Raw genomic sequence first — 26,171 nt, 5'->3', positions numbered from 1 at the left:
TTAAGAATGATGCTGGTTGAGCGCATATGCGCAGAAAGAAGTGTCACCCTCATAGACTCATGCGCAATAGAAAATACAGGCTATGGGGAGGACCACTATAAGCATGAGGACCCATTTCTCACACAGCGGCAGGGAATCATGCAGCATGCGTATTAATAGGAGCTCTCCGTCACATTCGGTACCTTCCGGGGCGAGCTCTCTTTCGAGTCGAGGTACCGACGGACAGGTAAGCGATTTTGCAGGGGCTATATCGTTTTTGTGATTTTGATCGCTGCAAGTCACAAATGAGTGGTACTATCCATTTGTTGAGCAGGATATAGTCGTTTTACTCCCGATAGAGTGTCTGGCTATTCCATGAATACCCTCCAATTTAACTCAAAGAGATACTCAGAGGAGTTGTGTGATGGGTCTCCTTTAACTACTTGACCTAGATGTACTTATTGGCCTCCTGGTTTACAAAGATATAAGGACTCAAGTGTAGATGGTGTAGAGATCTCTGACACCTTCAACACTTTTCTTTTTCTCCCGCAGACCGGGCCTCCTTCCAGAGCAGCCTGTCAGGTAGAGGTGAGGCAGGGCTATCCTCCAATTGAGGGTAAGTCCATATTGATTGTGACTAATAAGAAGCATAAATAGACTTTTGACATAGTGACAATGCAAAATGCTTAAGTTATCATGTGATTTATTGTTTGTGCCCTTATTCTATTTCTCTCTCTCTCGATCCCCCTCCCTTTTCCCCACTTCCTGTTCCTTGTCTTCTATCCATAGATACCTTGGGTATAACCTGAGAAAAGAAGGATAAACAGGAATACCGGTGTTGTATAAACTTTATTATTTTCACATTGTTGCAGCAGAAATAGCACGATTATATCTGGTCCTGATGAAAGCCGCTGATACAAAGTTTGATCAACAGGCTGAAACATGTTGACCACAAAGGGACAGTGGTTGTACATCCATACCACTGTGCTGTCTCATTTCAACCCTGTCAGGTAGAACACATTAATAAAGCAATTGTCAGTGATTTCTATCTAGGCAGTTTTAACTCACTTTCTATCTTTATTTCACACAGCGCTGCAAACCTCACTACACTCATCATCTCACATATGGGATTACTATCCGTCTCCTTACCAAAAAAATATCCCTGAGCTCCTTCCTTAAACTCCGAAGTAGCAGCTCCCAGTGTTTACTAGGTTTTCTACACTGGTAAGGAGGACCCATATGATGAAGCATGTCACCTTAGGGTGAGTGAGGGTTCTAATCCTTAAGGGATGTCTCCCCCTTAAAGATAAACACCACTTAAGTCAGTTTCGGGAGAGGTAGGGCTTTACTGCATATGATGCTTTCAAACACATGAATGAGACTATAGGTGTGTCTTTTGGTATATAGAGGTATTAATGAGGGAACACACACCCACTGGTCTATAAACTTTCCCCTTTGACCCCTAATCTACGGTAGTGATATAAATATATTTGCTACAGATGGAGCTACAGATGCGCCCATACTAACGCCCTTTACTTGGCGATATAGGCGAGATCCAAATTCAAAGATGTTTTCATTCAGGACTAGTTTAAGACATGCAAGAATAAAGGTTTTTGGGCAGGGTATCGTCTTTTCTTCAATAAACCACTCAGTGGTCTCCATAGCTGCCAATAGGGGAATATTGCTATAAAGAGATTCCACGTCAAGCGTTACAAGTAAGTCACCAGATGAATTAAAACTCAAGTTTTCAACTTTTCTGATCATATCACCTGTGTCCTTAACATAAGAAACTATATATGGAATGTATGGACGAAGATGATGATCTACATATTTGGATAGGGGCTCAGTCACGGTGCCTATAGTGGACACTATAGGTCTGTAGGGAGGGTTTTTCTGATCTTTATGTATTTTTGGTAAACCATAAATACGTGCAGTTTTACCCTGATTATGGTTTAAATAGTCATATTCCTTCTGGGTGATGTCTCCCACTTCAAGGGCTTGAAGTGTCAGATGTTGGATCTGTTTAGTGATGGTAGTAGTAGGATTAGATCGCATACTAGTATAAAAGGAGGGATCATCAAGCATCCTACACATATTGTTTTCATATTCAATAGAGTCAATTACGACTATTCCACCACCCTTATCGCAACTCTTTATTGTGAAGGCCGAATTGGTAGCTAGCGATTGTAATGCCATATGCTCATTTTTGTTTAAATTGTAAAGTGGGTTGGGAACAAAATGCAATGCCTGTTCCAATCTTTGCAATACCACTAGCTCAAATGCTGCTACTTCAGGACCTAATTGATCCAATGAAGGCCTAAATGTTGAAGGAAGAGACATACTTCTTACATTTTCATAGTGACTATCTACAGTGTTTTCAGAGCTAAAAAACCTCTTCAACCGTATTTTGCGGAAGAAGGAAATAATATCACAATGTAGTTCAAAAATATTAGCATTTGAATGGGGGACATAAGAGAGACCTTTTGACAACAGGCTAACAATATGATTATCCAGCTCTATTTTAGACAAATTGAAAATAGGGATTACATCCCTGGTATCCAATACTGTTGATTGTGTGTTTCCCTGATGAATTGGGGTTCCTCCTGCTGGTAATGATGTTGGGGTTTGTAGACCCCTCGATTCTGAGCCTAGAATAGTACTCTCAGACGTCCCCGGTTCATCCCTCGATTGCCTAAAAAAGGCTGTGCCTGATTACGTTCTGCTTGAAGTGAGTTAAAGTTGCCTTCGGGCTCATAGTAGGTATCATTAACATCACCCTGAGAGTCTGATGTTTCTGAAAAGGTATTAACCCTTTGCTGTTGGGTTCTATTTTCGTCTACATAGTGATTTTGTTTGTAAAAATCGACTCTTAAATATGGATGTGTTTTCAATCAAGTAAAATCTCTTATCCTTAGCCAGTTTATCATTCTTGCGTTTGTCTAGATAGTTAGAGAAGGATTACAATTCCTTGTTGGACTCTTCAATTTTTTTCATGGCTTCCTCTATACTACCAACTTTCTTAATTTTATCTTCTAGTTCCTCCACCTCAGTTTTAATTTCTACTGCTAACTCTTTGGCGGTTTTCACGATCAGGATCATTAAATCACGCGAGCACCTGCTTGCGATCATGCTCCATTTTTCTAGAAAAGCTCTATGATTACAAATAAAGCGTAATAGTTAGTCACGGTTTTAGCAAGTTACAAATTACATCGTTTCTGCATAAAGATTGCAATTTTAAATATTGTTACATCCAACCTTTATGAAGACTGTAATTCAAAATATTGCATCTTAATGGGGTTTTGAATTTCTGTCTATATTTTTTGCAGTCTCTCGTTTCTACTAGCTCTACATGCATCAAAAGGCAACTTTAGCTTTCTGAAGAAATTAGTTAACTACACTCAGAGTATTATGAAACTTAGGGTTACGTTGGGGGCCGCTGATGTGTCTTCATTGAATCTTATACAATCTTTCTTTTGAATACAGAAATTTGGACAAGGCGTGCCTTACGTGACAGAGATCCGGCTTTATCAAATATAAGACGTCGCTTAATTACGCCTTACGCTAGCAACGAGAGAATAACTACATAATTGTCCACATGGTGGCTGTTCTCATTCGACATCATGAACAAAAACAGCTCGTCAAAACTGAGGTAGAACTCTATAAGAAATTAAACAACATACTTTTAGTAAGTAATGAATGAGATCTGAGACCGGTTGTGTTTGCACATTTAGGTTCTTTATTTGGGGGCCTTATTTATATCAAATGTATTATTTCCTTACAGATATATTATCGATTACGTCTATAAGAAACTCATTTTTATTGATCCGCCAAAAGCCTTATAAGTAAGTTTCATCTTAAATTTTAGTTTTATCCCAAATAGGCTAGAATCTATGGAGTTAATATATAGCAACGGCCATTGTGTCAACAAGAAATATTATGGTCTAATTACAATATGTATTAACTCAAAGTTTGACCAAAACTTAGCTTGGTCAAAGTCGTTGGAATTAATGGACTTGAGAGGCCATTGTGCCTAGACATAAATGTGATATGGTCCAGTACTATTGCCATAATCCAGGACGTCCCAAGAATTAGACAACCACTCGGTGCTAGTGGTTTTTACTTTCAATTAAGATGCAAGATTGGAATATGATATAGGGCCTAAAATGAGCATTGAAGTAAACTGTACTCTATAGATTTGTATTACTGTAAGTCTTTCTTGTCCGTCTCTAAATGGGAGGCATTAAATAAAAGATAATGTATGCTGTTCAACTATGGTTTCTGTACTGTTTTATCTTTGTGTTTATGATTTATGAAATATGTAACTAAATATGTAATGAATGTATTCCATTATATAATTTTTCCAGGTAATACGTGGCTATTCCTGAAGAAGGCACTGGTTCGCCGAAACGCGCGTCGATTTAATTAATGTGCTCTAGTTGTTTTCCTTTTGAATTGTGATTTTGCTTTATTAATATAGTGTGATTTGGTCTATATTGGATACGGATACAAGTCTTTTAATGAAATATGTATTTTACATGTAATTGTGTCAATAAAAATCAGAACCATAGTTGTTATTGTGCTCCTTCTCCCAGTTGTCATTGTACAGACATGTCACGTCGTCATTAGACTATCGGGACTGCTGACCGCAGGGCGATGGGTCCCGTTTCTGCAATGGTGTCAGGTGGATGCAAGTCTCACCGACATCAAAATAAGACCCTAAGTAATAAAACGAAATATGAGTTTCTAAAGATCGGGCTTCCTTAGATTCAAACATTAGATGCCAGGGGCTCAAAGTAAAACATGAAAAACGCTGATGTTTTCTTTGTAATCTTGATTACGAGTCACTTTCTCATATTCTCAGCATCTGCCCAGGATTAGGCAATTTAGAAGAGTTGTTCGAAAAAAGTTTTTTTAAATGTTGGTTTATACAGTTTTTGAGGCAGTGAATCTATATATGTTGGGATGAGCTGACATCATACTCTCAAGGTTTGTACACCTCTTTCAAATGGTGAAAAGATTAAAATATTACACTTTGCTCAGCTGCTTTTTTAAAATAATGGATTAGTGTTTTATTTTTATCAAAATAGGTAGTCAAGTTACCGTGCGTTAGGAATAGTTCCTAGTTTTTAGGATTGAAAAAATATTTGATTTTAATTTCAATTTGTGCGTGGTGAATACGCATTTTTATTAGCTTGTGTTGGTGGCACCCACCCAGGGCCAGAATTGCCCTTCTGACACTCCAGGTCAGATGGAGGCTAGGGGGTTGTTTTCAGAACTACATGGGCTGCTATGACCCGCCCATGTCTCCATGGCGGCATTCTCATCACAGCATCCTGCAGTGAGAGACTGGTTTGAAAAGTTTTGCCTGGGGTGGTTTTGGTTACCAATCCATTACTGTGTCTACAATGGGATTATTTGCCTCCAAATTTAGGGCCTGATGTAGAGGGAGGAAAGGACACTCCATCACAATGGCAAGGGAGTTCCACTCCTGCCAAGACTATGGTCAGCCCATCTAGTTCAAATGAGGCAGGACCGCAGTTTGATGACGGCAGAAACTACTCCATCTCGCCGTGGTCAAATTTCGCAGATGGACAGATGGAGAAGGGGCTGCCAGAGAATTATCTATATGTCTGCGCACCTACTTTAGATGGGTGGACATATAGCCCATCTGGAGTTGTGTGGCTCACTGGTTAGAGGAGGCAGACCCAGAATCAGAGAACGGCCCGGGACCAGGCTTCAAATCCCGACGCGGCAGGGTCGTGGATCAGGGTCAGCGGACTCGATAATTCTCGCCTCGGTGCCTACTCTAACCAGGGATCACACTCGGCAACTATGGGCATTAGCTTGCCTCATCTCTACAACCGCCCCCCACATTCACCTGGGATGCCTGGTTTCACCTTGGAGATACCCAGTAGGGACCATCTCACAGGGATAGCCAGGACGTGTTCCCCTGCGGTCTACAGCGCCACGACGCCTCAGGGCAGCAGTGTGCTTTACAAGACATATAAATCTTTTTTTAGCCACTGCAGTTCAAAGCTTGTTACCACCATGAAAAACCTGTCAGTAAGGGGCTCTGAAAAGTGCTTAATGTCCCCCTTGCCATGGGAGGGAAAAGAAAATCCCACTTTAAGATTTTTTTTTGAAAATAAAAGAAATTGTATCTTTGCCATACCATCGGGCAAAGTTACAAAGCATTATCAGGAGCCACCTTGATCTGTTGCCCTGATAGAGAATAGACCAACCACCCAAATTTAAATCAGGAGCTAAGTAGTTTTGCTATATGATTTGTATGAACACAAAGACATAGGTCCTGGTCCGCTTTCAACAATGGGTAAACAGCTGTCAACATCCTTGGCAACAGACACAGTAGAAAGCAATAGGGAAGCATAGTCTCCAACGGGATGGAAGGAATATGATTACATTGAAGATATCACACTAGCAAAGTCTGACTGAGAGAGAAAATAAACACAGGTATCAAATAAAGTTAGTTCCCTTTAGCAAATTAGATAGCTAAAAAAGTGGCCTGCATTTGCAAATTGGGGCAGGTTAGAACTTGTAAAGATGCATTGCATAGGTGTTTTGCAAGATATGATAGACTGCATATATTTGAGTCTGTTGGAGGCAATGTTTGTTGTAATATCAGTGAAATCAAAAGTCAAACAGGCCCACCAGACTATAAAACAGTCATACAAATCACAGCCCAAACACTGACCTGTGAGACCAGCTTTTATAGGCCAGTCCGACACCGTGCAACTGTTCATGCAACGCAGGGCAGTAAGCAAACCTGCTGCACTGCATTGTGTGACCGGGGAGAGAGTTTAAAAAAGCACCATATCTACTAATATATGGCTCTCTTCAGCTCTTTTCCTGGGTTGGTGTACTTATGGCTCCCTAGGACCAGATCAGACGCCCTGTGTTACAGGCAGGATTAGTTTTCTGCAGGAAGGGATTCCTTCAGGCACAAGCAAAATCCAAAGAGGCATGTTCCTCTTTCTCTGCATGATACAGAATGCATCAGGCATACAAAGAGGAAGTAATGAGGAGAAATAAGCATATTTCTCTTCGTTATGCTTCTGTGGGTGCACTGATTTCACACAGTTTCAGCTTGACAAACCTTAGTATATTTGGAAATGCATGAAATACATGGTTGGAATGCATAAGAGCGTCGATAGTCCACCAACGGAGTGTCGATCACTAAGAAATGTAACGCAATGTTACGTTGCATTACATTTCTTCATAAAGACATGTGAAGCCACATAAATCAGACATTGTGTGGCTTTGTAAATGTCAAATAAGCCTTTGCGCAAGAGCGACGCAAAGCCTTAGTAAATCTTGGCCTAGCTATCTTGTAATAATGCACTAAGAGGGAACGAGTTGTTAGCAGCTGTAGTGATTTTATGGAAAAGGGGACCTAGAGAGTAGATGCAGAACGGCTAAGGTATGTATACGAACATAAAGGTCACTGATCATATCATCATCATAGCGCCATGAGACCTCACGGTGAGATGTGCGCTATACAAGAATGTTTGACATTGGCATCATCATGCAAATGTATACAGCTCCGTAATTAAATATAACAAAAGGGGAGAGGAGAGAAAAAGTGGATCCGTTCTCCCTTTCCAATTCTTAATAAACACACAGAATCCACAACTAGATGTTCTTTAGCGGTCCCTACAATGGTAGGGAGCAGACTGTGGGCCAGATGTAGGTGTCCAAATACCGGTCGGAAACGGCCGAAAATACCAATTTTCGGCCGTTTCCGACCGGTATTTGGACATTGGTATGTAGGGGATAGAAAAACGTACAGATTCGGTAATTTTACAGAATCTGTAATTTTCCCGAATCGGTAAAATTACAGAATCGGTAAATTTACCAATTCTGTAAATTGTACCGATTCAGTAAAATTACCGATCGGTAAAAATACTGAATCTGTAATTTGCTATGTAGGTAGCACTGTTGACAGTGCTACAGGCCTTCAGAATTCGGTATTTTACCACCCAATACAATTGGGTGGTAAAATACCGAATTCAGGTGTACATGCACATCTGTGCATGTACACCTGTGCCATGTGACACACAGACATGCCCTTAGAGCATGTATGTGTGCCACATGGCACACAAGCCTGTACTTGGGGTGCTAGAGGGTGTCAAAGTGACACCCCCTGCACCCTTGCAGGATTCGGTATTTACCGGTTCGGTAATTACCCATTGATTCCTATGGGCTTCAAGGCCCATAGGAATCAATGGGCAATACCGATTCGGTAATTACCGAAACGGTAAATAACTAATCCTACCGATTCGGTAAAAATTACCAAATTTTTACCTACATCTTATTTACCGATTCATAAATACCGAATCGGTAAAATTCGGTATTTATGAATCGGTAAATAAGATTTACCTACATCTGGCCCTGTGTTCTTTAAATACCCCTCACACACCAAAAGGACCCTTGGTGTCATACTTCATCATTGGGGTCTTCACACCCCTCTTCGGGATACAGCGTGCTGCTGACCAGCGTCTACGGGGGAGCACTTTCAAAAGCAGACTATGTGTGGTGTGCGTGGGTTTTTTTTGTGGGTTTTTATATGTGAGTGGTGTGGTCTGGAAAAGTGATAATGTGAAGTTTAAAAAGTACCTGGCACATGGGGAACAAAAATTGTTTTATTGGCCCCCGTGCTGGCACTGTTAAAAAACTGATTGTGAGGTATTATGTCTGTTATGTATGTTAATGCACAACTTTTTTTTTTGGTCAACAAAGAGAGAGATAGGGTTATAGGGCACTCTTAGACCCCAGTCAATTAACAAATAAACAAAGGAAGAGTGTCCCTCAGAGAAGCGTTATAGCACGTAGGATAAGAGGCCAGGTGGAAGTGGTCCCAAAGGTGGACCAATTTCATGAAAAAATACAAGTTTTTTTGAGGAAACCCTCACTCACCCTAGTGGTGACATGCTTCATCATCGGGTCCACCGGGAGAGATCGAATACCTCCCCGGTGTGCTGCAACGCCAGGAGACTGCGGAGCAGGTTTTGTGAAGGAGAGATGTGAAAAAAGTGGGGTTTAAAAATGCCAAGAGTTGTACCAAAAAATAATTTATTAACTGGTCAACTTGACATAATAAAAACTAACTATGTGAAGGGAGAACTAACCAAATAAATTATACTGGTGTCTCCCTGTTACAGAGAGGTCAACATGTTTCTGCCCATGGTATGTGTGACTTTACAGGGCTTTCTTCAGGACCAGTAAGCGAGTGTTACCTTAACAGGTGTGGGCGCGCTAAGGCTCACCCTGCTAAAGGTAGTGAAAGTTAAAAATAGCACTATGTGTAAAAAAGGTGCAAAGTAAAAAGAACAAACTAATAAGTTAGGGAATTACCTCTTTTGTGAGGAACCTAGAAGTTTGTCTAAAAAATGAACCACGCCCCATAGAACTCAGGAGGGGGGTGGGAGCGACAATGGCACACCGCCCGCAACGCTCAGCACCCTCTCGGTACCTAGCTGTTCCCTCGCTGGATCTCGTGGATCCACGAGATCCAGCGAGGGAACAGCTAGGTACCGAGAGGGTGCTGAGCGTTGCGGGCGGTGTGCCATTGTCGCTCCCACCCCCCTCCTGAGTTCTATGGGGCGTGGTTCATTTTTTAGACAAACTTCTAGGTTCCTCACAAAAGAGGTAATTCCCTAACTTATTAGTTTGTTCTTTTTACTTTGCACCTTTTTTACACATAGTGCTATTTTTAACTTTCACTACCTTTAGCAGGGTGAGCCTTAGCGCGCCCACACCTGTTAAGGTAACACTCGCTTACTGGTCCTGAAGAAAGCCCTGTAAAGTCACACATACCATGGGCAGAAACATGTTGACCTCTCTGTAACAGGGAGACACCAGTATAATTTATTTGGTTAGTTCTCCCTTCACATAGTTAGTTTTTATTATGTCAAGTTGACCAGCTAATAAATTATTTTTTGGTACAACTCTTGGCATTTTTAAACCTCACTTTTTTCACATCCCTCCTTCACAAAACCTGCTCCGCAGTCTCCTGGCGTCGCAGCACACCGGGGAGGTATTCGATCTCTCCCGGTGGACCCGATGATGAAGCATGTCACCACTAGGGTGAGTGAGGGTTTCCTGAAAAAAACTTGTATTTTTTCATGAAATTGGTCCACCTTTGGGACCACTTCCACCTGGCCTCTTATCCTACGTGCTATAACGCTTCTCTGAGGGACACTCTTCCTTTGTTTATTTGTTAATGTACAACACCTCTGGTGTGCGTCGTTGACATGTTTCGAAGCTAGGCTAGGCTAATCCAAGGGTGATTGCTGGTGGCATGCAAGAAACAGTTGCCTGCCGTCTTTTTCTTGTACAACTTTGTCTCCAATTTGTTGTTTCTTACATGTATCTCCCAATCAAAAAAGTCCAACTTATGTCTGTGATCCTGACGTGTGAAGCTCAGGTTCCATGTATTTGTGTTTAAAGTCTCAACAAAATCTTTCCTGCACCTAATGAACCTTTCCAAATGCAAATAATATCACCTATGTACTGCACCCAGAGGTCGATGTTGTCATCAAAATGATGGATGCTATTAACCGCCTGTTTCTCCAACCAGCATAGGTAAAGACCTGTGTATCTGGGGGCAAATCATGTGCCCATCCTCATTACCTGGTGATATATCTCCTGGTCAAAAAGAAAGTAGCTATTGGTTAGCAGTACCACATCATATCAATCAGCATCTTGGGCTGAATTGAGGCCAAACTTTGTTTATATGTTTATGGCACTGTGAATAGAAGAGTGATGCCCACTTTGGCAGAATTGACTCACATTTTGAATATTATATCTTTATTTATGTTGACACACATCAATTCTAGTAGAACGATGCAGAGCCGGTAAATCTGTTCGTATCTATTAACGTCACCTGCTTGAGCCAATCAATGCGCGGAATACATTGCGTGATGGAATGTTAGATGGGGTAGGATGTTTTATCACAATACCAGCACTAATGCACTCAAGATTAATTATGAATTTACTTTGTGGCATATTCATGCTTATTATTGAAAATCCAGTATGTAATGTGGTTCTAATATGCTATGTACTGGACAATTGAGGAATAATGCATTCACTATGTCCATTGAGAGTTATAGCATGATTTACACTTAATTGTGTGTAGAATCTGTGATGTCGAATGTGCTACTCAATATTCCAAAATGGACACAACAGTTGCGTTTTTCACTTGTACGTTTTTTAACATGGACAAGGAGGTGTACTTAAACATGGTGGATTGTAATCTATACTGTTGTACAGCATTTTAGGACCCTAGTGTAATGTTCCCGATTCATGCCATTCTGTAGGTATAAATCACCTTGTCCTTATATAGGCATAGAAATCATAACCATATTTAGGCATAGCCTATGCAGTCCAAATACAGGCATGGATACTTCCACTAGTTCCGAAAAAGTCACAAGGATTCCTTGGAAAACTCGGCTTCAGCAGTTATGGACTTCCCCTTGCTTGAAAATTGATTTCTCAAAGAACTCATGGAGTTTTCAAAGAACTGCGACTCTTTGATGACGTTAATATGTCCACCTTTACGTCAAACTCTGCACCTTCAATGTATAAATATGCCCACACTTGCCCTAGCAAACACACGGTGGTGGGGAGCAGTTCGACTATCTACTTGCCTGACGCATCTCGCTACAGCAAGTGCCGAATGTAAGCCGACCCTCCAGCTGAAGCACTGAGAGAGACTCTGTCTTTTCTCTTGCCGAGAAACCCAGCTCCAGTATTTCCATGCTCCCCTTGCGGGGTATTGGGAAAATGAGTCCTGAGACGGAGAGATACCAGACCTCCTTCATTCTAAACCAAGGTACGGAGCTGATTAGACCCTAAGAGAGATCTTGGATAGATTCTTGGCAAAAGAATACTAAAATTATGCTACACCACACTTACTCCTTCCCTCGTACTAGACTTAGGTTAGATACATCGGGGTAGGCGTATTTTAGAAGCAATAATACAAAAGGATAGAGAGGTGCACTCAATGGAGTCAATAGCACAGCCAACGCGTTTCATTCCCTTTAGTGCCTAGGGAATTTTGTCAGGGCTGCAAAAAGATATTAACATACATAAGTATTTGTTTTGCCTTTTGCTTAGACATACATTTAAAATGACGTTCGTCAAACTAGATTACAACCGTAAACTAGAAATATCTAAAAAGATGTGCCAATAGATTCCATCCTGTTAAAAAGATTGTTTTGCCTGCCAATGGCTGGTTTGTTACCCTCCTGTGGATGCAGGTACACCCTCACCAGTACCTTGTCACCACAGGACAGGTTCAAAACCCTAAGGCTTAACACAAAATAAAACCGCCGAAGTGTGCCTATTGAGAAAAAAAGCACCCAAGAAGATTCATGCAGATGTGCCATATAAAATCCAAAAGGATAAGTATAAGAGAAGCAGTGTGTGGTCAGAATGACCATAGTTAAGAAGTAGATATTACCACAAGGTAATGAAAGTTACTTTAGAAGTGTGTAAACCTAAGATGTGGTCACCATGCTCCACCTCAAGTCCCACAATGTGTGTCCAAGAGATGTAAGGGCTCACCATATAATAGATGATGTTTCAAATGCGATAGTCCTAGATGTGTTTGCACCCGAGAAGCTGATGTAGATGAATGATCGCAAGAAACCCCCAGAATATTCCTGAAATCAAGATAAGGTGATATGATTTGGTGAGAACACTGTCCCCATGGGAGAGTTCCTAATGCACATAGGTAGACAGACATATTGGTCCACCGGTCAACTTCTGAATTAGGTAAATGCGTCCCAATTACATGTGGTGCTTGTGATATGCCACATCTCAGGGTGATGCTACATCGGGGGGGGGGATATATAAACAGCACTTCCAACCTCAGAATTTTAAGTTAATATTCAGTAACAACAAAGGGGTAACAGCATTGAGGGAAAAGGTAATCCCTATTGGACTTGTTTAAAAATGCCAAAGGGCTAGTTTATACCTGAGTAAAGTTGGCGCACAATTCCAAGTGGAATAGTTGTTCGAGTATCCCAGGTTGGCTACAGTGTTGGACTGAAGGAGTCAAATAGTATATTTGTCCTGGACCCCTGTATGTAAGGAACACACAGTTGTTATATAGTATTCCGCGTGAAACAAATTAAAGAACTTGATAATGAGGCCCTGAGTTTCAGCAAGTAATAAAGGTGAAATTGAAGTGAGAAGCGTGCATGTTTCTAAGGAGTACCAAACAAGCTTTGTTGTTAATACTTGAGATAAATATTCACCTCCCCCCATTCGTGAGAGCCGATGAGAAATACACCGGTCACAGGCTATGTAATACATTGATTTCGGATTATCGCTGCATATAAATATGACATGCCTATTTTATGAACCATTCATCGTGTGAAAGAAGCCCCATAAGACAACAATAAATGCCAATAAGTGGCTTGTGAGTTTTGTTGTCTTGGTATTGACCACAGGTTTGGGAACACGGGACCGTAGTAGAATGGAGAGAGGGGCGATGGAATTAAAAGAATTGGAAAGTCCCCCCCCCTCCTCTCTTCTCCGCCCGACTAGCTGAGCAGTGAGCGGTCTATATCAAACTCCTCTCACCGTCGAGGATACGTGCACCACCCCGAAGTCACGAACTCCCCAAGCTGTTTAAACAATAAAATACCGACAATTCAATCACGATACCTTAAAGAAACGGCAATGTGAAGAGGGGTCAGCGTGTGCAGGATAATGGAAGGCGTTATAACCGGTTACGATAGAATTCGTGGGGTACCGGACCTGAAAATAAACAAATAATCCGGCGTCACCAAAAGTAATAGTATCCCCAAACAGTTGGCGGAAAGCTTGAAGTCACACAATGTCCTGTACCTGTGATGAGGTCTCTGTAGTCCCCTGCTCCTCCCCTTGGATTATTGGAAGCAAGGGTATGATTGAGTGCGCCATATTTCAAGGAAAAGAGCAGGCTCTGGTGAATCGTCACGTGGTTCCGGGGGTGATCCCGATGTAATTGGACGAGAATCTATGTCCACATAGGCGGCCATCTTTAAGTGTAACAAAAGTGCAGAATGTCCCACACATTTTGTGCATGAGTGGGATCTCGTCGACGATATAGTGCTTCGACCAGTTTTGGTTAAAAGAAGCAGAAATTATTTTCTTTCAGTGTATATGTAGCCCAGAGTTTTTTAGAATCGCCATGATAGCCATTAGTGCCGCTGTATTTATTAGTAAATAAATTGGGTAAGTATAACTTATGGAAAACAGAATTACAATTAGTTTGACATCTTGATTCCTCATAGTAACAGACGCGTTTTAGTATCTAGCTGGTTATTGATGGCAACGCTGAAAAGTATGAGGTCTAGGAAATACATGGCGGCATCTTAAAATGATGTATCGGTACAAGAAAGATAAGTAAGGTACAGTGACGAATATTGCCATAATATAGCCCGCCTTTGAAAATAGAGTCAGACTGGACATGATGGGAATAGACGACCCGGTGTATGTTAGTTAAAAATATCTAAAGATGAGATTTCAATGTGGGTGCAGATACAGAAAAAGAAAGAAAAAAGAAAGTGACATAAAATAGAAGGATGTTTCCCAGTGAGGGGGATACCCATATGTTCTGTTCATATCATATATTTAGAAAACATTCCTGCATGTAGAATTAAACATTTCAAATAACATGAACACAGATTCTTCACACAGTGGATATTTACATGTTGAGGGTGGTCTGTTCAGAGAAATTTGAAGTACATCACAGTACAACATGGTTCCAGCCTAGTCTTCTGCTCATCCCCTGGACTTGCGATTAGCTAGCATCCTTTATACAGTTTACCACCATTTTATGTTTTTGGTTTATTATTAACAGAATAGTTGGTGAAAGGGGGAAGTGACAGGGGTGATGGTACTGTTGTGTTATCCCAAAAAGTAATGTAGCTCTTTGTCAGTATTATGCCCCTTTTGGGTTGCTCGCAAGCGGCAAATCCACTTGGCTTCCCTCTGTCTGACCGCCAATTCACGATCACCCCCTCTTTTGTCCTGTGGTATGTGATCAATTCCATGAAACCAAAAGGAAGTGTCCCCTGGATGTTTCTCATCGTAATGTGAGCTTAGTGGGTAGCGTTTGTCTTTGCCAATGATCGCCCTTCGATGCTCTTGAATTTTTAAATTTAAAGGGCGGACAGTGCTCCCCACATAGATAATATTGCAGCTACATCCCAATACGTAGATTACGTGTGTTGTATTACAGTTGATGAAGCTGTTTATCTTGTGATTTTTAGATGTATTGTACGTGAAGTTGGTGATTTTGTTCCGGCCTGAGTCACAGACAATACATGACCCACATGTATAAAAACCCAAAGGTTTAGATGGAAACCATGATTCGCGTGGGGTGGTTATGTAACTTTGACACAAGTTGTCCCTGAGGGATCTTCTCTTTCTATATGAGATAAGTGGTTTAGTTGGTATAAGATCACGTAAGCCAGGGGCATTTTGTAGAATTTGCCAGTGTTTTCTGAGTACATTGTGGACATTCTTACTGTTGGAGTTATATTGGGTCGTAAAGATGATGCTACGATCCCTTGTAGTAGGGGTGTCATGAGATTTGGTGAGTAGAGTATCTTCCCTGCGTAGGTTCCTTGCTTTTTGTATAGCCACGTCAACCACTTTTTGATTGTAGCCCCTCTTTAAAAATCTGTTTTTTGCGGTGGCCAGATTTTGGGCATAAATGTTTTCTTCGCTACAATTTCTGCGTAGTCTCACCATCTCACCGTATGGTATGTTGTTAATTACAGAGTGAGGGTGGGCACTGTCCGCATGCAGTACCGCATTGCATGAGGTTTCCTTTCTGTATAGGCTACTTTGTACCACACCTTCTTTGACATTAAAACAAATGTCCAAAAATTGATAGTTTCCTTGCTGTGTGTCATAGTTAGTTTGACATTGTGTTTGTTGTTGTTGAGATACATGTGAAATTGTTGTAAAGATTCCACTAAGCCAGACCAAAGAACAATGATGTCATCAATGTACCTCCCCCAGAACACAATGTATTCAGTCCAGGGGGAGGCACATTTGTTCCAAGCATGCATCTTTTCAAAATGGCCCATGAACAGACAGGCATACGATGGTGCGGCCTTAGAACCCATGGCCGTGCCACGGGTCTGATGGTACCAGACAGAGTCGTGTAAGAAATAGTTGTTGTTAAGGACTATATCAGTCATGTCCAGTATCATGTTATTGAAGTCATGTTTATCAGCTGATTCCCTGTCTAAGAAGGATTGTAGTGCCTCCATACCGATGTCCCTGTGTATACAGGTATATAAACTCTTGACGTCAAATGTGACGAAGGAGAGTTCATCTGACCACTGATAGTGGTTCAGCTTGACTAAGATGTCTTTACTGTCCTTTATGTATGAGGGGAGGGCCACCACATATTTCTGTAGATGAAGATCTACAAATTCTGAGATTTTCTCCTTTGGAGACCCAATTCCAGAAATGATTGGGTGTCCTGGTGGGAAGGCCCCCCCCCCTTGTGGACTTTAGGCAAGATGTATATGCAAGGGAATTTTGGCTTAGTTACCCTAAGGTACTTCAGTTCATCCTCAGATAAGAGGCCAGTTTCTTTCCATTCCGTCAGTTTGGCTGTAATCATGCAGGTTACTCCATTGATGGGATTATGGGGAAAGCGTCTGTAACAACTAGTGTCACTGAGTTGGCGATTGATTTCGGTCATGTAGTCACAAAGATTCATAACCACAACATTACCGCCCTTATCTGCCTCTTTGATAACAATTGTTTTATCAGCCTTAAGTCTTTCAAGGGCCTGTCGTTGTTTGGTGGTAATGTTGTGGTTAGGACTGTCAGAGAGTGTTCCTGTGTCCTCCAATTTGTACAGATCTGTGGACACCCTTTCATAAAAAACGTCAATACTAGGGTGATAATTGAAGGTGGGTATGAAGGTGGACTTACATTTAAGTTGACTGTCCATTCTGTAGTCCTGTTCTATTTCTAAGTCCCTCAGCATAGTGGTCATGTCCTGTTCCTGTTCTTCATCCAGGTTGTATAGTAATAGGGCAGTGCGAATATCGGCTACTGAGTGTGGAACTAAAGGGTTGGCCTCTCTCTGTGGTGGTGCCCTTGGTGTCTGGTGTGAGAAAAAGTCTTTTAGTTTCAAGAGTCTAATGAATTTGAAAAGATCAATGTGGGCATTGGTCATATCACCTTTTTGGGCTGGACAAAAACTCAAACCCTTACTCAGGACAGCCAGTTCATCTGCATCAAGCACTTTATTTGACAGGTTAACAATTTTTAAATCAGCAGTACATTCTGAGACAACAGTTTCATGGGGGGGGGGATTGACAAATACATCATTTCTGTTCGGTTCCCGTCCCTGTTTTGCTTATTGCTCCCGTTTCTGTACCTGGCCTTTGCCCGCCTTCCGCCCCTCCTTGTCTTGGCAGTGCCCTTGGAGGTTTGGGTTGGTCCTTTTTTTGTTGTAGACGACTGCTTGTGCGCATTTTGGCCAACTCCTTCTGGAAGGAGGAGGCCCCCTCTCCTAAAGGGAGCTCAGTTATTAAATTAGACCTGGTACTATTCATAGAGGCGGTGGATGCACCACTCTCAGATCGCACATCTTCACTTGTCTCCCTTTCCTCACGCACTCTCTTTCTTTCTTCTGCCCCTTGAACTTGATCGAATTTCTTGGCGAACGTATATATTCGTCCGTCTCTATAGTCCCTGTCATCTCGCCTTATTTTTTTTAGTTTCTTTTCTTTTAAGTAGATTTGATGTTCATCCATGACTTTTTTAATATGGCAAAGTTCTTTTCAATGAGGTCTTTGGGTTCCAACCCATTTATTTCAGTTACTAGTGCATCAATTTCGGCCATTAGTTTATCACCTTTTTCTTGGGCATGACGGATCAATATCCTCATCATGACCTGTGAGGCATGTTCTAAATTGCCCTCCCACTCTTTGAGTAGATCCTCCCCTAGATCTTCAAATGTTGGGAATAACAGGATTCTCAGTCCCCTAGGGACTTTTTTGTTGGATAAGTATTGAGTGAGTCTAGCCCCATCCCACCAGCGTGATAGTTCTAGTTTCTTCAAATGCTCTAATTTAAGGAATAGGGTTTTTAAACTGGGTTTACTGGTTTCAGCCGAATTCGGTGTCTCGTTGGATCTATTGGGACCAAACAGGTTGAGAGCCATTTCCTCCCTCCCATCTCCAAAGTGTGGCATTCTAGTAAAGTAAAGAAGGAAGCCGACCCTCCAGCTGAAGCACTGAGAGAGACGCTGTCTTTTCTCTTGCCGAGAAACCCAGCTCCAGTATTTCCAAGCTCCCCTTGCGGGGTATTGGGAAAATGAGTCCTGAGACCGAGAGATACCAGACCTCCTTCATTCTAAACCAAGGTACGGAGCTGATTAGACCCTAAGAGAGATCTTGGATAGATTCTTGGCAAAAGAATACTAAAATTATGCTACACCACACTTACTCCTTCCCTCGTACTAGACTTAGGTTAGATACATCGGGGTAGGCGTATTTTAGAAGCACCAGTTGAGTACGTTTTAGTCTTTATTTATTTATGTATGTATTTTATGGCTTAGAAACGATACCATGCTTTTACAGTATTATTTTATAATACTCTTCTTGCTGTATGCATTATACTTTACAGCCAGTATTACGATTTTAGCAGATCATTTCTTCTGCATGAGAAAGAAGACTGTTAAATAAATACTTTTATTGAAAACGCCCGTCTCTCTATTTCTCTACACCTCTGATGAAACGAAGCATGAATGAATGACTGAGTAAAATATCTATCTATTGTTTCCACGACTCTGAAGATACGTTTTATCTTGGGGAAACAGAGTTGTCATGTTTATGCGGTTATCATAAACTAATCCCTTCTTCTTTATTCGAGAACGTTTCTAGTGACCTCTGAGCTAGCTGGCACTCACAATTAACCCTAATAAATTAGAGAGAGACCTAGTAGACCTAAGTTCTACGTCACATCTATAGGATATATCATTCCATTGCGCAGAGCCTATTGGGAATATAGGAACTGCACAACATGGCGCCCAACGTTTGGTAAGGCACTAATTTAACAATAGATACTAGAGTAACTCAGTCGTGCTTTTCACAGAGACACTTTTTCCTGTAAAAATACTCCAATAGACGTCTGGAGTGGGTTAAAGGATAAAATATCCGCCATAACTGAGTAGGACGAAAATCCTATGTATTAGTTTTTGGTTTTGTTCAACGTTGAAGGATACAGTGTTCCAAAATATTGTGCACCTTATCTTTGTTTCCTTGAAACTTGCTCTGCAACCTTTCAGTCACCAAAAATGTCAATAGTAACGAAGAGAACGGTGGAGCTGCAAGAACTGCAGCCCAACCGGGTTTAGACATTACCTGTTTCCAAGAAACCGATGCGGATGCTATAATCATCCCAGAAAACGTACGAAAAACCATCACTATAAAGCTTATACAAAATGGCCTATCTTCAAGAGGTGGTAGGGTAATTTTTGTCATAGAGGCGCATGAATATCGGCAGACTTAGGTATTCTATTAATGGATTATCTTCCCTGAAGAAAATCCAAGAACAGATGTGTTCCACTTCTACAAGATAGAGGAACCTCCAACAGAATACGTTCCTTTCGAGGATATTGAAATTCCACTAACTTACCAAGAACATCAGCTCTGATTTTAAGGCGCCATACAACATCAAAATCACATTACCAGGCTTGGTCCACTAGGTAGACCAGAAGCAATTTGGCCGGTACTAGCCAGCTATACACCACATCCTGACATTGAAAGAATGTCAAGTGAAGAACTATTAGCTCAGCTAAAACAATTAATTAAAATACTTAAACAATTGGTTCAATATGTCATGCAGACTCTAACAGTCCAACCTGCTATAAGAATTCCACAGCACACCCCTCATCAGTGGAACACAAACAAAATTACACCACAGACTATACAATCGGTCATTGGAAAATTACCCACAAAAAGGGAACAAATTCCATTCTGGTTAGCTCAAAAAATTAATCAAATCGAGGCAGTATTTCCCGATAGCACACCTCATGAGAAACACAGGATTCTAACAATCTGTTTACCAATGGGGATTGCAGCACACCTGGAGGACTGTGACACTTGGGGTACAGTCTTTGCTGAAATCTACACAAAAACACATGGTGTTCCGTCTATGGCGGTAATACCAGACGTCCTGAAACAGATTAAAAATGAATACGGGGCAGAAACCTGCTTTAAATCTCGGTATGAAGATACTGAAGGATTTCAAACAGGTCTCAGCTATAATATTAGCTAATAATAAAGGTGAAGTAGCATCCGTGGCGATCCGCCAAAAACTGAAAGAACTTGATGTAACTGAGCAACCATATGAACTGGCCAGAATAATAGAAAAATCCTAGGAAGAACTAAGAGGAGATAGTTTGAGTGGGAAACCAGTAAAACCCCAACTAACAGAAAATCCTGAAAAGGTTTTTTATTAAAAACACTCTCACTACTCCTAAAAAGAAGTGGGAAAACACTAAACAGACACTTCCTAAAGAGAAGCGTTCTCAAACCAGAGGTAGGTCTCCTCAAAAGGAGCCCTCTGAAAAGAGGTATAACCTCAAACAGAGATAATTTGAGAAAACCTGATAGATGTCAAGATACTGATACACGTTCCTCTTGTACCTTTCAGACTTCCTCACAGAAATCGGAAAGAAGAGAACAATCAGAACACAAGGAAGAACACGTGAAGTCCAAAGACGAGCAACACGTTCCAAAAAATACGAAAACTCAGTTCACCAAAATGAAGGTAGCAGGTCTAAAAATCAGACATGTCGAGGATCTTGAGGACACACCTCAAGAACGGGGAGTGGGCCCAGACAAGAAGTTACCATAGCTCGCAAGATCCTGAAGGATTATCTGGCGACAGTGGACTTGAATGAATACATTCAAGTTGAAACTGCCAATACCAGGGTTAGTGTACCCCATAAGTTATATGAAGTAACACTCCGGATAGAGGGGGACATAACTAGAAAAATACGAGCACTTTTTTGGGAAAAACTCTCTAAGGGTTATGACATCCTTCTGGCTGAAAAAGACTGGCCACCTTAATTTATCAGGGAGTGCCCACATGGCGAAGAGATCATTATGCCAGCCTTCTCAAATCATATTCCTATTCATTAAAAATATACACCTATGCCATAAAATTGGCTGTAGCCCAGACTCCAGCATTATATAAAAATCATGTGGCATGGGATGAGGACTCTCCTCACCATAAGATCCAGTTAAAAAATCAACCTACTGCTCAGAGGCAGTATCCAGTTAAGCAAGAAGCTAAAAAACAGGTCAGGGAGATCTTAGATCAACTTGAATGCCAAGGGGTGATTGAAACATGCACCTCGTCCATGAACAATCCTTTGTTTCCTATCTCCAAACCAGACAATACATGTCGTCTAGTTTTAGACTACAGACATTTAAATTCTTGTTGCAAAACCTTTGCAGTACAAAATGCAGACAGTGCAGCACTGATGAATAACATTATGCGCTAAAAATATAAAACTACATTAGATATTTCAAACGGTTTCTTCTGTCAAAATATCGCACCTGAATGCAGGTACTTGACCGTTTTATCAATTATGGGGACACATGGTCACTTCTGTTGTCTCCCCGAGGGATTCAAGAATAGTAAATGTAAAAGTCATGGTACTTAAAGAGCGCACAGTCACCAGACGGTCACCTTGCGGTGTCGCCTATTCGGCTTCCTGGCGCTGATACTCATACCGCTGTGGAACCCCTCCTGGCTTTCCCTGTGAAGTGTCCACTCCTGGGCACCCCCAGGGTGAAGCCAGGCATCCTTAGCGCTGTTGGGGCCGGTAAGCAAGCTATTGCCCAGAGTTGCAGCGTGGGGCCCGTGATTAGAATAGGCATCGAGGCGAGAATTAACAGGTCCGAGGAAATTGAGCCCTAGACCCCGCCGAGGCGGGAATAGAACCCTGGTCCCTGGCCAGAACTCTGCATCAGGGTCTGCCGCTCTAACCATTGAGCCACACTCCTCCACGGGTCCAGGGGTATTTTCAGCCAGAGTAACAGAGTTACTACAAATGTATGATGATGAGGCATTATCTTATGTCGATGACATCTATCTTACAGACGATGACTTGGACAGGCACTTGAACAGGGTGAACACCATAATACTTGGATTCGCCTCTGAAGGGTACAAATTCAACTTTAAAAAATCAAGAATTGCCCATCTCAACGTCCTATTCTTAGGATACAAACTTTCAAGTGAAGGCAAAAGCCTGGCAGCAAACTTTTTAGAAAAGTGTACGCTGCTCCAACCTCCAAAAACACTGAAAAACTAGCAGTCAATTCTAGGCTTCCTGAATTTCGGAAGAACTTACATTCTAAATTACGCAGAAAAGGTTAAACCCCTCTACAAACTAATCAAACCTGATTTCAAATCAACTAATTGTACGCAAAAACACACAGAAATTTGTGTACAGTGCAAACAGACATGTTAGAAACAACCCATTTACAGACACGCGTAAACTTACACAACCTTGTAATCTGAATCATCCCAGGGAGATGCGGATTCACGTACCTAACCTTTAATGAAGGTGAAAAAGTACCAATAGCTTATGAATCACACTTGAACACACAAGCTAAAATGAAATTCACTTAAACAGAAAAAATTCTGACAGCGGTTCAAACTGCAGTAGCAAAAGAGAGAGCTCTCGCACAGGGAAAACAAATAAAGGTTGTTACTCCTGTACCTGCCTTAGAGGCAGTGACAAAAGCTAGCATTCCTAATGCAAAGGCTTTACATCCGAGATGTATACAATGGGTTAACTCTCTTGCTGCAACAGACGCTGAATACGATTTTGACCTCTACTTGAAAACTCAAGAAATTCTACAATACGAACAAGAATGTCCTCTGCTCACTGAGATTCTGCCTCTAGAACTTTACGGATGTATAAGTTATACAGATGGATCAGCACAGCCCGCAATTGGGCGAAAACAAGCTTATGGTGCAGCGTGCGCGATTGTTAAAGGTCGCTGGCGCAATGGAAAATTCCGCCCTATGGTAACAAAAACTCAATCTCTAGGAGATTGTACAGCTTAGCCAGCTGTACTTCAAGCTTTCATGATGGCGCTTGAAAATACAGATCGCGAAATCCCCACACTCATAGTGTGCGATTCATATTACTGCGTCCAATCTTACAATGAATACTTGCAGAAATGGGTTCAAAAGGGTTTCAAAGATGCAAAAGGTGGCAAAATCAAGCAAAAAATGCTTTGGGAACAGAACTACAAAAGACTCATGTGATCCATACACTGAGTCATCAGCGTGATGGCATTCACGTTGCAGGGAATCTTTTGGCTGATGTAGCTGCGAAGGCACCTGTGCAAACGGCTTCCATAGCTGCAATCATTTGTTCAAAAAAAATGCTAGATGTCAATGCCACAAGCAAAGGCAGCGGTGCAGCATTACCTCTAAACTATCCACTCGAATATTCATACATATTTGATGCAAACTCCGTTCCTTTTGCTCGAATCCCTGAAGTGGGGGATAGGGTGATTCCAAACAGGAAACGTAAAGGTGCTTTGATACAAGAAGCACATATGGGGGAGGGTCTGATACATCAAGTGATCTCAAAATCTCTACTAGAATTAAAAGAGACGTACTGGTGGCCAGGGATGAATGCCCGCATTTATGAATTTGCAATCAATTACGATGTCTGCTACAGAGATCACAGCACATAATTCCGCCAGATACCTGACTACAGTATAGCCAGCTCAGTACAGACACCATTGTTAGACAGAACTAGACTTTCTACACGCAAACGTCACTATGGACGAATGCCGTCCCAACAAATATTAGGACAAGATGAATTTGGATGTGGCTTCAGCGCTCGGCTGAAGGCCGAACTGTTATAAAAGATGTGCGAGTCTTAATCAGCACATATGCAATCGACACGCTACATTCTGACCAGGGTCCTGCAATTAACTCCAAAGCTTACAAGGAGGCCATGGCCAATCTGGGCGTTGCATTGCGGTACTCAAGTTCATTCCATCCTGAGGGAAATTTGGTAGTGGAAAGAAAAAACCGGGACATAAAGCAATCTATAACAGCGAGGGTATTAGGCTCGGGTGACGGGTGGGTCAAACACCTAATAAGTGTCCAACATAGTTTAAATAATCTCACAAGAAATTCTTTTGGTGGAATCACTCCATATAAAATCCTTTTTGGTACTAGAATGATTGTCGAAGACCTCGATCGTCATACTTTAGTGGTAGAACAAAAAGCCTTTTTTTATATCAAAGACGGTTTGGCTGTTTTGCGGGACTTAAATGAAACATGAAGAAGTCTAAGCAACACATTACAGAAGCCAACGACCACTGAAGAAAAAACACCTGTTCCAGCAAGACCTGCCTAGATTCCAAAGATTGGGGATCTAGTCAGAAAAAAGATTGTGGATAAGTAGGAATTTGGGCCTTCTTACAGAAAACCAGTTCCTGTGCTGGCAATTCACGGATCATGAACAGAGGGGCATCATTACCAACAACTAGCGATAAATATCACTATGTTGGTTTAGCGGCGATATTTTTATCGCCGAGCTGCGGCGATTTTTATCGCTTAGGAGCCTTGCTATTATCAAGGTTTATCTCCTAGGCGATAAAAATCGGCCGAAATGCATGAATATCGCTGTAAAGTCAGCAATATTCATGCATTACCGAGCAAATGCTCTTAGTCATGTTATCCACCTACCATTGGATAACATGGCTAAGAACTGCTCAGGAGCAGGTGTTAGCTTTTGGAGATATTCGCGCTTAGCGCGAATATCTCCAAAAGTTAGTAATAGGAGATAGCGATGTTAGCGACTGTTTCCAGTTGCTAACATCTTGGCACGCCCACTTTGCATGTCATTAGTGATAAATATCACTGACATGCAAAGCGGGGCCCAAGATGGTCGCTATCTCCTACTAGCTGTCCCTAACTGGTGTTAGCGACAGCTAGGTAACAGAGATAATTTTATCTCCGCTTTCTTGGCTTTTAAAGCCAAAAAAGCAGAGATAAACCCCCTTGATAATATGCCCCAGTGTTACTGCCGCCCCTTACTGGAAGAAAGGAGAACCGGTTCGTATCAATCGATCTGGTAAAACACATCATGGGCCGATAATAAGTAGTAGGCCCAGTGGACTCCAAAGATGTAGCAGATGACCAAATCTTGCTACTATACAAGAGGTTCAAACTGAGAGACTCATCGCCTTTGAAGAATCTGCAGTGCGAAAAGAAGGACTATGTAACAAAGCCATGGAACTTGTGCCTCTTGGGACCCAAATAACATTTCGTCATGACACTCTTGTCTACAATGATATAGCATCTGACTATACTAATATGACACGGGATCAAGTAGCTCCAGTGATTTCAAGTAATCCTGATGCGATACCAACAATTGACACAACTGCCTCTGCCTATTTCATCAACTTTGATATATTTTCTGAGTATCCCAGTGAACCTGAAATGACACCAGCAAATAAAACTTTCAAGGAACAAGTAACAGAACTTTTTCACCGGCTTGCAAATACATATCTGCTTTCACCATGGGTTGAATTTTGGATTGTGTTAGGTGTACTCTTTCTCCTACTTTTGCTCATTCTTGTTTTAAGTTTGGGAAAGCTGATAGATGGAAAATATAGTAAAATGGACACAGCAAGTAAGAACATCAACTTGCTCCTGAAGCCACACAAATCATCTCATCAGGAACAAAGAGACCTGTCATAAGTCAATATCACAGCCGTTCCTCTACCTGGTGGTATAGCATGAGCCACAACTGATTATGACATTTATGGTCCACTAGAGCTGTTGAAGATTCTACACCAATTTAAAGTTTCCTTCAATGACTTTGTTTCACCCAGCACATTTTCTGATGATTGGGACTTTGAGACTGTTAATAACATGATGGCAGACTTAGAAATGTCAGCAAAATTGTCAAAACATGAATACATACATAATCTGATGAAGGTTCATCAGATTATGAACAAATGTATTGTTTTAATCATTATGGTCATCATTATTTGCACACATCCAGATAGACGTATAATGTGAAAGTTGCAAGGTCCTCTGCGGAGATACATGCCCTATTGTCAACAAACTGCCCCATACATTTCGCAGAA

Source organism: Lissotriton vulgaris, chromosome 5 (assembly GCF_964263255.1).
Source record: "Lissotriton vulgaris chromosome 5, aLisVul1.2, whole genome shotgun sequence".
In the NCBI taxonomy this organism is placed as follows: Eukaryota; Metazoa; Chordata; class Amphibia; order Caudata; family Salamandridae; genus Lissotriton; species Lissotriton vulgaris.
The sequence above is the reverse complement of the archived record's forward strand: the minus strand, read 5'-3'. Positions refer to the sequence as shown.